The sequence below is a fragment of the Haliotis rubra genome, unplaced genomic scaffold (assembly GCF_003918875.1).
Source record: "Haliotis rubra isolate DU_JTF1 unplaced genomic scaffold, ASM391887v1 Scf1360, whole genome shotgun sequence".
Lineage (NCBI taxonomy): Eukaryota > Metazoa > Mollusca > Gastropoda > Lepetellida > Haliotidae > Haliotis > Haliotis rubra.
The window spans coordinates 178,301-193,129 of NW_025765293.1; the positions used below are offsets into that span (position 1 = coordinate 178,301).

Genomic DNA, 14,829 nt, shown 5'->3' on the forward strand with positions numbered 1-14,829 from the left:
GCAAACTTTATTCAGATGGATTGTACGAGGATCATGCATTAATTTGCTAAAATGCATGTAAAAATATCGTTCATGTGAACAGCTGCGTTTTGTTAAGAATTCGCCAATTTTCACCGATTTTTAATCATTTACTGAACTCATGACAATAAGCTTTTCAATGTTACGGATTTGTTTTACAATACATCAGTTCATGTGTAAATCGTACCTTTAAACCTTAATCCGAACGTATCTGACTGAGGAGGCAGTCAAGACACTAGTCCAAGCTTTTGTCATCTCCCAACTGGACTACTGCAATAGCCTCATGTATGGCATAACCAAGACTCAGTTGGTCAAACTGCAGCGGATACAGACCACTGCTGCAAGAATGATCACGGGTACCCGGAAATTCGACAACATCACCCCAGTACTAAAAGGTCTGCACTGGCTGCCAATGAATGAACGGATACAGTTCAAAGTCTTGGTTCTGGTATTCAAGGCACTCCATGGGTTAGCACCAAGCTACATCCAGGAGCTCATCAAGCCATACAGGCCAAGTAGAGCCTTAAGATCGACATCAGGCTTGACTGTCACTGTGGAGATCGGTCATTCTCCAAGGGTGGTGCTGACCTCTGGAACAAGCTCCCTGAAGATCTGCGATCCACTGAGACTCTGGGAAACTTCAGAGGAAAACTGAAAATATTCCTCTTCTCGAGAGCATATGACTGAGCGCCTTTGAGCAGAGTCCTTATTATTTAAACTGAATGGAATATTTTGCAAAATCAAGTTTAGAACAGTTGACTGAAGCAAGTGGCTACATTTACACCAGAGAGTCTAAACTTATGATGTATAATATATATCAAGCAGCATGTTGAATAACATAAATGGAGATCGGTAGACAGCATTGTGGACTCTGGAGGGAATGGCACAGATCCTCGAGGTTTGTTTAAATAGCGAGTATACTATTGTCGTAACTGCCGATTGGGTGTCAGAAGGCCTTTCAACAGTAACTTATTAATATGACCGTTCCACTTGGTCAGTATGAAATGTAAGCTCAAGCTCTCAACTCGCTTGTTCGGTTGGGAGATTCTAAGTGAAGGAGTGAGGTGTTGGTCGACCACGACCCATAACTAACCACATTGCGTTCATGTACTGGCGCACATTCATACAATAATTAAATCAACACCAGGTTTTATACTCACCTAGGTTTACTCAATCCCTCTCTTCATTACAAGGACTGGACAGGACAGGGCAAGCTCTACACTCTACACACTACACACTACACTTGGGGGATGCTAAGTGAAGGAGTGAGGGGTGAGGGTGGCGCACATTCATACAATAATTAAATCAACACCAGGTTTTATACTCACCTAGGTTTACTCAATCCCTCTCTTCATTACAAGGACTGGACAGGACAGGGCAAGCTCTACACACTACACACCACACACTACACTTGGGGATGCTAAGTGAAGGAGTGAGGGGTGAGGGTGGCGCACATTCATACAATAATTAAATCAACACCAGGTTTTATACTCACCTAGGTTTACTCAATCCCTCTCTTCATTACAAGGACTGGACAGGACAGGGCAAGCTCTACACACTACTCACTACACACTACACACTACATTTGGGGATGCTATGAAGGAGTGAGTGTGTTGGTCGACCAGACCCATTACTAAAAACATTGTGGTGGCGCACATTCATACAATAATTAAATCAACACCAGGTTTTATACTCACCTAGGTTTATTCAATCCCTCTCTTCATTACAAGGACTGGACAGGACAGGGCAAGCTCTACACACTACACACTACACTTGGGGATGCTATGAAGGAGTGAGGGGTGAGGGTGGCGCACATTCATACAATAATTAAATCAACACCAGGTTTTATACTCACCTAGGTTTATTCAATCCCTCTCTTCATTACAAGGACTGGACAGGACAGGGCAAGCCTCTCTACACACTACACACTACACACTACACTTTGGGGATGCTATGAAGGAGTGAGGGGTGAGGGTGGCACACATTCATACAATAATTAAATCAACACCAGGGTTTTATACTCACCTAGGTTTACTCAACCCCCCTCTCTTCATTACAAGGACTGGACAGGACAGGGCAAGCTCTACACACTACACACTACACACTACACTTGGGGATGCTATGAAGGAGGAGGGGTGAGGGTGGCGCACATTCATACAATAATTAAATCAACACCAGGTTTTATACTCACCTTAGGTTTACTCAATCCCTCTCTTCATTACAAGGACTCGACAGGACAGGGCAAGCTCTACACACTACACAGTACACACTACACTTTGGGGATGCTAAGTGAAGGAGTGAGGGGTGAGGGTGGCGCACATTCATACAATAATTAAATCAACACCAGGTTTTATACTCACCTTAGGTTTACTCAATCCCTCTCTTCATTTCAAGGACTGGACAGGACAGGGCAAGCTCTACACTACACACTACACACTACACTTAGGGGATGCTATGAAGTAGTGAGGGGTGGGGTGGCGCACATTCATACAATAATTAAATCAACACCAGGTTTTATACTCACCTTAGGTTTATTCAATCCCTCTTCATTACAAGGACTCGACAGGACAGGGCAAGCTTTACACACTACACAGTACACACTACACTTGGGATGCTAAGGAAGGAGTGAGGGGTGAGGGTGGTGCACATTCATACAATAATTAAATCAACACCAGGTTTTATACTCACCTTAGGTTTCCTCAATCCCTCTCTTCATTACACGGACTGTACAGGACAGGGCAAGCTCTACACACTACACACTACACTTGGGGATGCTAATGAAGGAGTAAGGGGGTGAGGGTGGCGCACATTCACACAATAATTAAATCAACACCAGGTTTTATACTCACCTTAGGTTTACTCTAATCCCTCTCTTCATTTACAAGGACTGGACAGGACAGGACTAGCTCTATGCACTACACACACACTACACTTGGGGATGCTAAGTGAAGGAGTGAGGGGTGAGGGGTGGCGGACATTCATACAATAATTAAGCCAACACCAGGTTTTATACTCACCTGAGGTTTACTCAATCCCCTCTCTTCATTACAAGGACTGGACAGGACAGGGCAAGCTCTACACACTACACACTACACTTGGGGATGCTAAGTGAAGGAGGAGGGGTGAGGGTGGTGCACATTGATACAATAATTAAATCAACACTAGGTTTTATACTCACCTAGGTTTATCTCAATCCCTCTCTTCATTACAAGGACTGGACAGGACAGGACAAGCTCTACACACTACACACTACACTTGGGGGATGCTAATGAAGGAGTGAGGGGTGAGGGTGGCACACATTCATACAATAATTAAATCAACACCAGATTTTATACTCACCTATGTTTACTCAACCCCTCTGTTCAATACAAGGACTGGACAGGACAGGGCAAGCTCCACACACTACTCACTACACACTACTACACACTACACATTACACTTGGGGATGCTAAGTGAAGGAGTGAGGTGTTGGCCGACCACGACCCATTACTAAAACATTGTGTTCATGTACAGGCGCACATTCATACAATAATTAAATCAACACCAGGTTTTATACTCACCTAGGTTTATTCAATCCCTCTCTTCATTAGAAGGACTGACAGGACAGTGCAAGCTCTACACACTACACAGTACAATTGGGGATGCTAAGTGAAGGAGTGAGGGGTGAGGGTGGCGCACATTCATACAATAATTAAGTCAACACCAGGTTTTATACTCACCTTAGGGTTTACTCAATCCCTCTCTTCATTACAAGGACTGGACAGGACAGGGCAAGCTCTACACACTACTCACTACACACTACACACTACACTTGGGGATGTTAAGGGAGGAGTGAGGGGTGAGGGTGGTACACATTCATACAATAATTAAATCAACACAAGATTTTATACTCACCTAGGTTTACTCAACCCCTCTCTTCATTACAAGAACTGGACAGAACAGGGCAAGCTCTACACACTACACACACTACACTTGGGGATGCTAAGTGAAGGAGGAGTGGTGAGGGTGACGCACATTCATACAATAATTAAATCAACACCAGGTTTTATACTCACCTTAGGTTTACTCAATCCCTCTCTTCATTACAAGGACTCGACAGGACAGGGCAAGCTTTACACACTACACAGTACACAATACACTTAGGGGATGCTAAGTGAAGTAGTGAGGGGTGAGGGTGGCGCACATTGATACAATTATTAAATCAACACTAGGTGTTATACTCATCTAGGTTTACCTCAATCCCTCTCTTCATTACAAGAACTGAACAGGACAGGGCAAGCTCTACACACTACACACTACACTTTGGGGATGCTAAGTGAAAGGAGTAAGGGGTGAGGGTGGCGCACATTCATACAATAATTAAATCAACACCAGGTTTTATACTCACCTAGGTGTACTCAATCCCTCTCTTCATTTTACAAGGACTGGACAGGACAGGACTAGCTCTACACACTACACAATACACTTAGGGGATGCTAAGTGAAGTAGTGAGGGGTGAGGGTGGCGCACATTGATACAATTATTAAATCAACACTCAGGTGTTATACTCATCTAGGTTTACTCTAATCCCTCTCTTCATTACAAGAACTGAACAGGACAGGGCAAGCTCTACACACTACACACTACACTTGGGGATGCTAAGTGAAGGAGTAAGGGGTGAGGGTGGCGCACATTCATACAATAATTAAATCAACACCAGGTTTTATACTCACCTAGGTGTACTCAATCCCTCTCTTCATTTACAAGGACTGGACAGGACAGGACTAGCTCTACACACTACACAATACACTTAGGGGATGCTATGAAGTAGTGAGGGGTGAGGGTGGCGCACATTCATACAATTATTAAATCAACACTAGGTGTTATACTCACCTTAGGTTTACTCAATCCCTCTCTTCATTAGAAGGACTCGACAGGACAGGGCAAGCTTTACACACTACACAGTACACACTACACTTGGGGATGCTATGAAGGAGTGAGGGGTGAGGGTGGTGCACTTTCATACAATAATTAAATCAACACCAGGTTTTATACTCACCTTAGGTTTCCCTCAATCCTCTCTTCATTACAAGGACTGTACAGGACAGGGCAAGCTCTACACACTACACACTACACTTAGGGGGGATGCTAAGTGAAGGAGTAAGGGGTGAGGGTGGGCACATTCACACAATAATTAAATCAACACCAGGTTTTATACTCACCTAGGTGTACTCAATCCCTCTCTTCATTTTACAAGGACTGTACAGGACAGGGCAAGCTCTACACACTACACACTACACTTGGGGGGATGCTAAGGAAGGAGTAAGGGTGAGGGTGGCGCACATTCACACAATAATTAAATCAACACCAGGTTTTATACTCACCTTAGGTTTACTCAATCCCTCTCTTCATTTTACAAGGACTGGACAGGACAGGACTAGCTCTATGCACTACACACTACACTTTGGGGATGCTAATGAAGGAGTGAGGGGTGAGGGTGGCGGACATTCATACAATAATTAAGCCAACACCAGGTTTTATACTCACCTGAGGTTTACCTAATCCCTCTCTTCATTACAAGGACTGGACAGGACAGGGCAAAGCTCTACACACTACACACTACACTTGGGGATGCTAAGTGAAGGAGTGAGGGTGAGGGTGGTACACATTCATACAATAATTAAATCAACACTAGGTTTTATACTCACCTAGGTTTATTCAATCCCTCTCTTCATTACAAGGACTGGACAGGACAGGACAAGCTCTACACACTACACACTACACTTGGGGATGCTAAGTGAAGGAGTGAGGTGTGGGTGGCACACATTCATACAATAATTAAATCAACACCAGATTTTATACTCACCTATGTTTACTCAACCTCTCTGTTCAATACAAGGACTGACAGGACAGGGCAAGCTCCACACACTACTCACTACACACTACACACTACACATTACACTTGGGGGATGCTAAGTGAAGGAGAGGTGTTGGCCGACCACGACCCATTACTAAAACACTTGTGTTCATGTACAGGCGCACATTCATACAATAATTAAATCAACACCAGGTTTTATACTCACCTAGGTTTATTCAATCCCTCTCTTCATTAGAAGGACTGGACAGGACAGTGCAAGCTCTACACACTACACAGTACAATTGGGGATGCTAAGTGAAGGAGTGAGGGGTGAGGGTGGCGCACATTCATACAATAATTAAGTCAACACCAGGTTTTATACTCACCGTAGGTTTTACTCAATCCCTCTCTTCATTACAAGGACTAGACAGGACAGGGCAAGCTCTACACACACTACTCACTACACACTACACACTACAGATGGGGGATGCTAAGTGGAGGAGTGAGGGGTGAGGGTGGTACACATTCATACAATAATTAAATCAACACAAGATTTTATACTCACCTAGGCTTTACTCAATCCCTCTCTTCATTACAAGGACTGGACAGAACAGGGCAAGCTCTACACACTACACACACTACACACTACACCTTGGGGATGCTAAATGAAGGAGTGAGTGCTGAGGGTGGCGCACATTCATACAATAATTAAATCAACACCAGGTTTTATACTCACCTAGGGTTTACTCAATCCCTCTCTTCATTACAAGGACTGGACAGGACAGGGCAAGCTCTACACACTACACACTACACTTGGGGATGCTAAGTGAAGGAGTGAGGGGTGAGGGTGGCGCACATTCATACAATAATTAAATCAACACCAGGTTTATACTCACCTAGGGTTTACCTCAATCCCTCTCTTCATTACAAGGACTGGACAGGACAGGGCAAGCTCTACACACTACACACTACACTTGGGGGATGCTAAGTGAAGGAGTGAGGGGTGAGTGTGGCGTACATTCATACAATAATTAAATCAATACCAGGTTCTATACTCACCTAGCTTTACTCAATCCCTCTCTTCATTACAAGGAGCCAAACGTGGAAGGGCAACGATCGCGATACGAACGTTCTGCTGACTTTGAAACCCGCACCACTCTGCTGTTGGTGACGGTGTCTTTTAAGGTGTTTCAGCCAGCTCCGCCCTTGTCACATGTCCCGATGCAACAGTTCTGATTCGTTTATAGTTACGCCACCCATGGTCACATGTCGTACCTCGTGATCGGAGAGCTACTTGGTGATTCACAGTCAACTAATACTTTAAGAGTCCTTTGCAGGAGAGACCAGCCCCTCAGTAGGAGATGAGTTAATTTGATGAGTAATATGGTACTAAAGTGTAATTTCAAACCGAGTTGTATTCGTCTGCAAGAAAGACTGGTATGCTAATATATTCTACATGCGAATGTGATTCATTCCTCAAGTACGTATTGACAACATTTATAATCGTTAAATATATCACTCACTGTGAATTGTATTGGTGCACGAACAGCCTGTTAAAGGACATCGATACGTTCAGCCAAGCAATAGGTCTCAAGACAGCTTCAATACCCGCCACTTACATACACACACAGGCATATTGCTTACACTGATAACACGCGATTCGTTTGTTTGTTTTGTTTGTTTGCTTGCTTTTGTTGTTATAGCGCGGCACTCAGCAATATTTCAGCAATACACGGTTTGTAAATAATCGAGTCTTGACCAGACGATCCGGAGTGAAACAACATGAGCGTCGATGTACGAAAATTTATGGGTTATGGTGACATGTGCCAACCAAGTCAGCGAGCTTGACAACCCGATCCCGTTTGTCGCCTCTTACGACAAGCATGGGTTGCTGAAGTCCATTTCTGGATCTTCACGACTGTTTTTTTTTTGTAAGACACAAAGACTCAAAGCTGTGTCTATAAATTTAACTCGCTCATTTATTGGTTTAGTCAAACATTGCTGATATGGACGACTACAGACTCTAACCCATACGTCGATATCAACCGAGGTGTAATTTCAACTCCTGGGGTTTGTAATATAAGAACAAACTTGGGTTTGACAAACACACAACAAGCCATACAACCGCTGACGCATGAGAACAATCAATCAGCAACATAAACACTGGCTAAGAAGACAACCCCATACACTTTGCCTTTTATGTATGCCAAGTAGCGTAAATGGGTATAGGGAGACGGCATTGTGCAATCTCGATTGGCAGTGTGCCAAGGCATATTTCAATAGCGATTATACTACCGTGGTAGGACCCTATTGTCCTATCAAAACCTGCAGCCAAGACATGCTCTAGTCGTGTATTGTTAATATGAGCCAAATCTTACACCGCTCATCAAAGTGTTTGTGTTTAAAAACTGTTTCACCTTCTTTTGTAAATGTTCCTTGTATAAAGTTTTCTGTCTATTATCCTTGTTAACCATTGATTCGTTCTGGTTATGTAAATAAATAGTAGTTTTCTATTTATTACAGCGATAAAGAAACATTTCCTCAAATTCATACTTGGTTGACACATGTCATCGGTTCCCAATTGTGCAGATCGATGCTCATGCTATTGATCACTGGATTGTCTGGTCCAGATTCGATTATTTACAGACCGCCGCCATATAGCTGGAATATTGCTGAGTGCGGCGTAAAACTAAACTCACTCACTCACTCACTCGAATTCATATACACTAAGGATGAAGGATGAAGTAGTTCAAACCATATATCAACACTGATGCCAATATACCGCGCCCTGCTAATCTATTCTCCATTTCTGTTCACAACGCGTGGAAAACCCAAATGAAACGATTATAACACAGATATATACATTTTCAGGTAAAGTTCCTACACCTCTCCTCAATCGACCCAGCACAAAACTGTACCTATTACATACGCACTGATACTTGATACACACAGCAAACATGATTTAACGCAGAGATGCCTCGGTCTCCCTTCCCTAGCCTTGCTCCAAGGCTGTACTGAATGCTAAACCCATGGATATATACTTTTTGTTTATAATGCTATCCTTCGAAGAGGCAAGTCAAGATAAGCGATATTAATATTATTTAAACTATAAATTGTATACCTTAGAGACAAGTCTATTCCTTCCCATTCTCTCTCTCTCTCTGTGTATCTCTCTCTCTCTCTCTCTCTCTCACCCTCTCTCACTCTCACTCACTCTCTCTCTCCTCTCTCTCTCACACACACACACCTGTTCTCTCTCTCTCTCGCTCACTTTTCACTTTCTCTCTCTCTCTCTCTCTCTTCTCTCTCTCTCTCTCTCACTCTCTCTCTCTCACTTTCTCTCTCTCTCTCACACTCACACACACACACACACACACACACACACACACACACACACACACACAAACAACACATGTGGCCCTGCCATATACTTACCTCAGATGACCAAACTGTACAGCAGACACCACACTTGAGTTTACATATACATGCCACGGTTGCCCAACCCCTCACAAGGAAGCACAAATGATGCAAGCTTTAGTATCCACTTTCCGGATCACAAACACGACATTTGTGCAAGCATACTCTGAATTGTTCAACACAATTGTGGTTGACAGTTTAGTGGCGCAATCCTGTGTTTCACTAATTTCATTGACACAATTATCATTCTAAAACACATATCTCCCACGAGACGAGATAACACCATGACCATGTTAGAAACCAATACACGCACACAAGCACATGTTATTCAGACATCAAGACAGCAGGTTCCATCAATGAGAGATCCTGTCTCATACCTGAACTGCGAAATCGTTTCAACATTCACATGCGATCCCAATTAAATACAATATTATGCATCATAAGGTGAATATTCCCTGTCTCAATGTGTTCAATATCGATGTTGTGTTCATGCTATAAACGTCCTTGTCCAGTGCTTGTCTTTTCCCTTTCTTTGTTTTATATTTCTTGTTAAATGGGCCGTGCTTGTTTTAATCTTCGTTCACATCCGATGAGCTCTGGTTTTAAGTAATAAGCTTATTCAAGCGCTAATGAAACGTTTTTTCTTCAAATCCATACACCGGATGAGTGAGTGAGTGAGTGAATGGGAGAGTATGGTATTACGTCGCTTTATCAATATTCCAGCAATATCACACCAGAAATGGGCTTCACACACTGAACCCATGTAGGGAATCGAACCCGGGTCTTCGTCATGACGAGCTAACGCTTTAACCAAACCAATACACACCGTATGCTGCCGCTAAGGAAGGATGACTTCTATACATATACCAACTTTGATAGCAGTATAGTCCACATGTTTTCCTATTCTTTATGCTTTTACAGAATATTTCTTATGAGTATATTAAGGTTTTGTTTTGTTACATTTATATGTAGGTTTGAATTTCCTGACGCTATTTTTTCAAAACGGTATTGTGTGCATATTATTTCACTGCTTTTGACAATATTCCGGAAATACAAGACCGGACAACATCTGTGATGGGCTAAAGATATTTAATCCCATCCGGGTACTTGAATGCGATAACACTTTATCACTCTATACTCCTTTTCCACTAAGAGAATGTATAAATTTTTCGCCGTGATAATACATTACAGTTAATGCCTTATTTTAGGGTTATCTATACTAGGCAAGTACACATTGTTTAGTACGCTGATAAGCAAAGCATACCTTTATACTCTACCTTCCCAACTCATCAAATTACATATATGCAGATGTAGTAATTTCAGCTCAAGTTTAATCCTTTACTCCTCGATACGTCTCACTAAAAAGTTACACCACCCCATACCTACCGGCAGATACGATTTATCACATACAAATGATATATCACATACCTACATAGTTTACAAATCCCAAACAGAGACAACAGGTAAGATGTTTCACGTACACACCTCACTTCACAAACCCCATACCAGACAACTACGAATTAACACATACGTACCTCAGATTCCCCAACCCCATACCAGACAACAAACTACGAATTAACACATACATACCTCAGTTTCCCCAACCCCATACCAGACAACAACTACGAATTAATACATACATACCTCAGTTTTCCCAACCCCATACCAGACAACAACTACGAATTAACACATACGTACCTCAGTTTCCCCTAACCCCATACCAGACAACAACTACGATTTAATACATACATACCTCAGTTTCCCAACCCCATACCAGACAGCAACTACGAATTAATACATACATACCTCAGTTTCCCAACCCCATACCAGACAACAACTACGAATTAACACATACATACCTCAGTTCCCTTACCCCATACCAGTCAGCATGTACTGTCTATGACATAATACCATATTTGCCGTACACCACCCCAGACAGCAGGTTGACCTGTCACACATATATCTTATCTGTCACTCGTGATTACATGTACGCCAAATACATGTACAGTCATACGAAGTCACACACACACACTAAGCATCGAGAAAACCTTGAAGACTTAAAGATGAATATACTAAGGCTATGATATACACACCTATATGTTCTGAAAACACATACATTGAACGAATTTAGACGATATTTACGATAGCAAATCAAAAGAAACATTATATGCTTATGACGTTCTTAGTACTCACATTCTGAATGTTATCGATGTCGGTGGAGATTAGTACGCTTGGAGGTAACTGCAATAGATAAGCGCAACAGCTGGCACGGGACTGAAAATGCCCGTGCCACTCGACAATCTGACAGTACATTGTACATTGTTGGGTCTTGATAATGACACTGTTACCTGTGTCTTGGGGTGAGTCGAGAGACAAACAACACACCTGTCTTTACTGGAGACTGTCGTCACTGGTGAATGCAGACTCAGATCCTGCTGGAAACTATTACACATTGATTTTAACTCTACACATGGTAATATCTGTATTCTCAGTTCTATGAAATAGTTGGCGACAGCAGAGACCATATATCGGTATATGGACTCTGGCGACAGTTTACCCACGCCTGTGAGTTAATTGTTGAAACATAGGAGGTGAAGGAACATCTGTCAGTTTGATGTGGAGCAATAATCCACCTTCGTCAATTTCAGTTCATCAATGAAAACCATACATTTTATTTCACACACACACAAACACACACATACAAACGCAAACACACACGTGTAGGTGTGTCTGTGCACATGCAAACAAAGGACTATACGTGTTGTGGTTTGTTCTGTCTTGACCAAAGCTGAAATGAATAATATTCTTGTATTACAAAAACAACAACATGAACATGTATTATTACTCACACTCCCTTGCGGCAGACATGTCATTACCTCTTTGAACTGAATTCGAAGAGCCTTGATCACCGGTGCTCAGAGAGATGTATTACATGGTTCACAACTGCGACAAGACACTATATAATTACTCTCCAAGATTTACCGGTATCATGAATTTAAAGGTCTTTCAGTACATTCAATCATTTAAGAATGTCAATACCACGTGAATTCTCAAAACCAGAAGACTAACATGTAAACAGTCCTTTCAGACGTTTTTCCCTAGATGCGTTACTGAAAATATGTTAATTATTCGTTCATGACAACTTCTGAGAATGCTTTCTCGATATTAATTCAATTTTAAGATAAGTCAGTAGACATGTATACTTAGTACGCTATTCGTAACAACAGATATATACTGAGTCAAAACGAAACTTCACAAAATGTAATTTGAAAAATAATGAATAATTTTTCTCTGATGATACATCTATGTATCCGAAATGGGATCCCTATCTGTCGACTCTAGAAAAACGTTAACACAACCCACTCAAACCCATCCATTCGTCGTGCAAATGACGTTAGTGCCAAATCAGGTTTTGCACGTGCAGTCGATCACGTGATCTTCGCATCGAAGTTTTCTTCATATGCACGTGTTTGCATTGGCCTCAAGAATTGAAGAAACACTTTTAAACCACAGTTTTAACGGTACTTGAAATGCCACAATTGTCAAATGTGCAACGTGAACGTGCCGTTGGCATGTTGAAAGCGGGAACATCAGTTATTGACGTCGCAAGAGCAATGGGATGCAGTCGTCGAACTGTGTATGACTTGCGAGGTCGTCTACAACAAACTGTCATCACTTCTGGCCCATGGTCGGGTCGTCCACGTGTGACGTCACGAGCAGAAGACCGTCAAATCGTCCTACGTCACCTACGTGACAGATTTCTGCCGGCTATAAGAACGAGGGCTGAGATGTTTAAGGTCTACTGTCCTCACAGACCATTCGAAATCGCTTGAGGGCTGCCAATCTCCATTCTCGACGTCCATATCGTGGACCAATATTGACGCTGTTTCATCAACGTGTACAGGAAGTCGACAGATTCGGGGGCGGAAGTTGCATGGTGTGGGGTGCTTTCTGTGGGAACAACCGTTCTCGACTTCTGGTCATCCGTGGAAACCTCACAGCTGCTGCTTACCGCGACCAGGTGCTCACCCCTGAACTCGTTCCTTTCATGGCGGCTCATGGCCCAGGTCTACAGTTCCAGCATGATAATACTCGGCCGCATACCGCGATGTTGACAACGAAATTTCCTTTGGGGAGATGAGGAGACGGTGTTTGGCAGTGGTGAATTCGCGGGGCGGCCATACACGATATTGAACTGAGAAATTTCACATTTTTATTCTTGTGACTTGACATTCTGTATACCCATGTTTTGGAACGGCGGTGTTGCCTAATGGAACTGATTATGGCACTGTTAGTGTATCGAGTACATCACACAGATCTCAGCAATGAAATAATAACAATATAACCATCTTACCATCTCTTGTTCTTTTTTAAGGTGCCCTGAAGAAAGAATGTGAGGTTTCTTTTTGACTCAGTATATAAACGAATCAATGTTGTAAATGACATCTGCTACTAAAGGGTCCTTAATGTGAGATATTCGAAGGACTTATTGCAACAGAGATATAAATAATGATAAAGTTCATATTTGTATTGCGCCTAAATCCAAAATTTGCTCAAGGGCGCAGGTCAAAAGCTCGTTTGAACAAGAGGGTCTTCAGTTCACTTTGAAATATCTCAAAAACATTGATTTGCTGGATAAGTGGTGCGAGTTCATTCCAGAGTGCAGGGCCTGCTTTGGCAAAACTCCTGTCACCGTAGAGTGTTGTTCTTGTTATAGGAACATTTAGTTGTTCAAGAGAAGCTGATCGCAGCGTTCTCTTAAGTTGGTATCATCAGCCAAGTAGGAATCGGATCAGAAGAACACGATTTTGTTGGACTTCGTTTAATAATCCTTTTAATTTCCAAGTCGTTAGTGTGGTTGAAGGATGACAGCGTGTTTGGGATGGTAGTCATTAATGTCTCGTTTGTAGACGACATGTTTGCTGTTGGTACCTCCAGTTCAGATCGAATCTTGAGAATCTATAACTGAAGAAGGAACAGGTCTCAGCTAGCTTGTCTGGTGATGTATCAGAGGGGAGAGCGCTCTACTTTTTCATGAAGAGCAAGGTGTTGGAAACACTGAAAATATCCTTTGACTGGTGGCATTTGTAATTGCTGTTTTAAAATGGCTAACTTTACCTTCTTCAATAAGTCAGTTGACACCATCACGCTGAACTGCATGAATCTCTTTGAAGATTATCAGTTAAGTGCGTCTCATTTGCCTTCTAAATAGCTTAGGAGTTGCTTGGCTCTCCTTATTTTATCCGTGTACCATGATGTCTGATATCGGATGGTAACTTGATAATTCTTGGATGGCGCATGTTTGTCAAGAAGTGCACCAAGTTAATCTTTGTACCGGTTCTCGGAAACAGCAACGTCATCCGACACAATGTTTGACCTTACTGTTTGAATGTCCTCAGCAAATGATGTCACATCAATGTCTTACCACTTCCAACAGAACACTTTCTTCTTGGGCTTAGGGCTTTTTGGAACACTTGTAGTTGCTATGATGTAACAGTGATCAGACTTGACGGAATGGTCATATTTAAAGTTCCATAGTCGAAGTTCATCGGATCTTG

At 42.3% G+C, this 14,829-nt stretch overlaps 1 protein-coding gene across 4 annotated transcripts in view; it reads right to left on the minus strand.

Annotated features, from left to right (window-relative positions):
• The window catches only part of LOC124268113, a 29,398-nt gene extending 17,906 nt beyond the window's left edge, over nucleotides 1–11,492 (minus strand). Inside the window, exon 1 of one of the 4 annotated variants that reach the window (XM_046703132.1) lies at nucleotides 11,465–11,492. The gene's annotated coding sequence lies outside the window, so the exon portion shown is untranslated. Of the gene's footprint in view, nucleotides 1–1,513; nucleotides 1,548–6,913; nucleotides 7,023–11,464 lie in introns of those variants that run through there. The other 3 variants (XM_046703130.1, XM_046703133.1, XM_046703131.1) reach the window with 3 other exon arrangements.
• Between the last annotated feature and the right edge of the window lie 3,337 nt (nucleotides 11,493–14,829).